The sequence below is a fragment of the Macaca nemestrina genome, chromosome 4 (genome assembly GCF_043159975.1).
Source record: "Macaca nemestrina isolate mMacNem1 chromosome 4, mMacNem.hap1, whole genome shotgun sequence".
Lineage (NCBI taxonomy): Eukaryota > Metazoa > Chordata > Mammalia > Primates > Cercopithecidae > Macaca > Macaca nemestrina.
Window position 1 is genome coordinate 28,887,832 of NC_092128.1, and position 4,822 is coordinate 28,892,653.

Here is a 4,822-nt window from a genome sequence, read left to right on the forward strand (position 1 = left end):
AATTCAGAGTCCTTCCTGAACTTTATTTATAGGGATGGCAGCTGAGGGTGATGTGCTGGCCCTCTGAGAACTCACGTGAATTCCCACATGAGAAAATTCCCACCTGCATGTGAAATTCTCAAGGTTGTAGACATCCACCTGTGTGATATCACCAATCTGTACATTTTCAGTTCCTAGGATAACAAACTTTGATGGAAAGAGACCAAAATTGCTAGAGCATACCAAGGGCAGTATAGGTATGATTGAGAACATAAAATGCCACTAGCTACCCTGCGATAGAAGCCAGATTAATAGACCTAGAGGTTAGTCTTTTCTGGGTCTCTGACAAAAAAAAAAGGCCAGAGCATTTATAGTAATTACTCAGGCATCCTGTCTATCACATTCCATTAGCTTACTCATTTGTTTATTTTTATAATGTTTACCTTGAAACACTGCAATCACTCAGTTCACATCTGCTGAGTGTCCCTGTAGATGTGACCCATTCCAATCCTCATTCTATATTAAAACAAAACAGAAGGCCTTTTAATATTCAATTTTGCACTGTCTCAAAAGTGATCCATCTGCATTTACACCAAATTGATATCCCTCTTTCTGTGCTTTTTCCCAAAATGAAAATGTCTTTCTGATGACATTTCCTATAACAAGCAACAATGAAGTTGCTTGTTATAAAAAGTATGAATTAAAAGGAAGTGTTTTCTTTAATCATCAATAATTCTTCCATCCAAAGAAAACCATTTGGCATATATCTTTAAAAATTTCTTTCTCTGCTTTCGAGTTTTTTTCTTAAACAAAGATTAGACCATATCGCGTATACTGTTCTTTAAACAAAGGTGATCTTTTCTTGTTCATAAACATAGATCTACATTAATCTGACTTTGTTCTTCATTGCTTAAGAAGAAAATACACCTGTTTATTTTTAGAAACCATAGTTTATTTAATTTTAGCTGTTCATACACATTATATTAAGCCTAGAAAGACTCAACCACAACAAGCAGCAAGGAAATTTTCATCTGTCCTCTGTGTGTCAAATTTATCTGCACACACTTTAAATCTCTGGGTTTGCATTCTCAAATATCTGCTTGAAGGGGAAAGATATATACACAGTGTTTCTGATTTCAAGAATGACTGGATTAACTTGGTTTTTCATTCTCTTGGGAGTCAGAGAGAAGACAGAAACCAAAAGGCAGAGGCCGTCATTCATCCTCATGTCCCCAGCATCTATCAAATAAACAGGAGTTCAATAAATTGGAAGTATGTACTTGGAGAATCAATAAAAGCTTCCTGGAAAAAATGGAGTTTTAGGCTGGACGCGGTGGCTCACACCTGTAATCCCAGCACTTTGGGAAGCCAAGGAGGGTGGATTATGAGGTCAGGAGATCAATACCATCCTGGCTAACATGGTGAAACCCCATCTCTACTAAAAATACAAAAAATTAGCCTGGCATAGTGGCGGGCACCTGTAGTCCCAGCTACTCGGGAGACTGAGGCAGGAGAATGGCGTGAACCCTGGAGGTGGAGCTTGCAGTGAGCCGGGATCGCACCACTGCACTCCAGCCTGGGCGATAGAGTGAGACTCCTTCTCAAAAAAAAAAAAAAAAATGGAGTTTGAGCTGAGACTTTGGGCAGGCAGGATCGGCCAAGGCAATTGTGAAAAGAGCTTGAATTTCTGGTGGTAAGAAAATATGAGCTAGACAGGGAACCAGGGGAGAGCACATGATACACATCTGGGTTAAGGAGGAAACTTGGCCCAGCGGAGCAGGGACTTGACCCTGGGAGTGGTGGGGAAGGTAAAATACCAGAAGGTGGGCTAGAGGGCAAAGGATCTCACAATCCATACAGAGGAGTTTGCTCCAGATGAAATGGAGAGCCTTGGAAGGTTTCTGAGCGGGTAACTGATTGATGAGGGCAATGCTAAAAATTGTGAACCTTGCAGGATGGTGCCTGGCAGAGATCCTCTAAGCAGGGAGCCAAAAAGGAGCCACTTGGGGAAACCTAGATTTAGGATGATACCTCTGGACTTGTGGATGGCAGAGGAAATGTCTGAGATGAGCTGCTGAGACCAGCTCAGTCGGGGAGACCCTAACCCAGTGGTGCTAGAGGAATTAAAAACACACACACAGAAATATAGAGGTCTGAAGTGGGAAATCAGGGGTCTCACAACCTTCAGAGCTGAGAGCCCCAGGCAGAGATTTACCCACATATTTATTAACAGCGAGCCAGTCATTAGCATTGTTTCTATAGATATCAGATTAACTAAAAGTATCCCTTATGGGAAACGAAGGGATGGGCCGAAATAAAAGGATGGTTTATTTGGCTAGTTATCTGCAGCAGGAGCATGTCCTTAAGGCACAGATCACTCATGCTATGTTTGTAGTTTAAGAACTCCTTTAAGCGGGTTTTCTGCCCTGGGCAGGCCAGGTGTTCCTTGCCCTCATTCCGGTAAACCCACAACCTTCCAGCGTGGGCATTATGGCCATCATGAACATGTCACAGTGCTGCAGAGATTTTGTTAAAGGCCAGTTTTGGGGCCAGTTTATGGCCAGATTTTGGGGGGCCTCTTCCCAACAATGGGCTTGACGAGAGATTTCAGTGGAAGAAACACGAGCCCATGGTGAGTAATTGGTGCATGACTGGATATAGAAGCAGAAGGTAGGAAGGAAGTTCCAGCCAGTGTTAAAGGAGGGACAGGTAGCCACCTCCATGGCTGCCCCCACAACATCTCCCCATCCATTGTGACACTGTGTGAAGTTCCACTGTAAGAATTTGTTTTGATTATCTCCCCTACTGCTAAGCTTTCAAAAAGAAATTTCTGCTGAGAAGTGCTACTCAATGATTGAATCCACTCTAAGTGCTAGGAACATGCTAGCTCTCTTTCCTTCCTGGGAAGAACAGTGGAGAGGGGTGTTGAGCCTAGAGCTATAATGGGAGTCCAAAAGATGCCTTGCCCCTACCTCACTCCTGAGTCCAAAGGACTCAAAGATGATGCCTGAGTGACAAAAATAAACATTCTCTGGATGGGTGTGTCAAGTAAAAATTATAGAAAGCCATTGTTTTGGACCAAGCTTCCATACGAAACCCCAGCAGACCAGACTAAAAATCAAAGCAGAGCCACCCATGCTAAGGACCCAAGATAGGTTGTTAACTGACCTGAGAAATCAGGAGAAAGAGATAACAGGCAATTTCCCAAACAGGGCCGTTTAAATCTTCAATAGGCATGATAATGAAGTTCCTTTGCTTTAGTCCTTACACAAAAAATGTGGCCTGAAGTCACCTGAGTTATTTTTCTATTGTGGTGTCTCACTGTCCCCACCTTAAAAGAAAAGTAGCTTGGAAAGACTAATAGTCTTTGTTTTTTGCTTCTGTGCTATCCAGCCCGTCTTTGTCTGTAAGGCCAAGCCCTTCTGCTTAGCTCATGACAACACTCACTGTATTTTATGGGATGAAGTGTTGCCCTATTCTAGAATCGCAAATCAAGCCAATTGAGATCTTTAAACTGAATTTGATGTACTTTTGTCTTTTGAATGGTGAAAATTGTAATTTTAAAAAATAAATAGAGGAAGTTAGAGAAGGAGAAAGCACAAGCCTTCGTAGGAGGTTGTAGGAAAAACTTAAGAAAGCTCTGTTTTCTGTTTGTGACAATATAAACTGATATATATCAGAATAGGGCATCGTCATTTCTACCTCCTCACCACTATACAAGCTGGGTGAAATCTATTTTTTTAAACAGTCATATTGAGGTATACATGACGTATAATAAACTGCATATATTTATTTTTAAATTTTTATCATTCTCTTAAGAAACTCAGTCTATAAACTACATATATTTAAGACATGCTGCCGGGCGCGGTGGCTCAAGCCTGTAATCCCAGCACTTTGGGAGGCCGAGACGGGCGGATCACGAGGTCAGGAGATCGAGACCATCCTGGCTGACATGGTGAAACCCCGTCTCTACTTTAAAAATACAAAAAACTAGCCGGGCGTGGTGGCGGGCGCCTGTAGTCCCAGCTGCTCGGGAGGCTGAGGCAGGAGAATGGCGTGAACCCGGGAGGCGGAGCTTGCAGTGAGCTGAGATCCGGCCACTGCACTCCAGCCTGGGCGGCAGAGCGAGGCTCCGTCTCAAAAAAAAAAAAAAAAGACATGCAATTTGATATGTTTTGACATAGGTATACATCCATGATGAAATCATCACCACAATCAATATCACATATCACAGATCCATCATCCCCAGTAAAATCTGTTTTTGAGAATCACTAAGAAAATCTCCAGCCGGAAAGAGATCATTGAAGCCTCCTTGCTTTGCAGAGGAGGAAAGGAGGCCCCAAGAGGAGAAGCGACTTCCACAAAGCCTCAGGGCTCATCTGGGCTAGAGCAAGCACCAGGAGCTCCAGCCTCAGACCCTGGTTCACTGTTCCATCCAACTAACTAAGGTAATTCTACTCGGTTCTAGGAAAAGACCATGTTAGACCAAATGCTTCTTCATCAACCTATCCCCCAGGAAGCTGTAATTCAGAAAGAGAAAGATGATAGCTCTCTTTAGAGAAGTGTTTTAATAGCATATCACTCCCTATGAAGATGATGTTAGGCACACTTCGCCTTTCTTGCCCTTTAACCCCAGAAGGTGAGATAGCCTAACAGTAGGGTGAGTAGGTCACTAGATGGGACCATATGAGAAAGAACCACAGATTGAAGCCTTCGGTAGAGTTACCAGACTCTAAAGCACTTCAAACTCAAAACTCTGAATGCCTTTGCCTGTAGAAACATGGTTATTTGTAGTACTTTTTGTCCCCCTGCCTTGGGTTTATTTGTACAAATAGCACTGGAG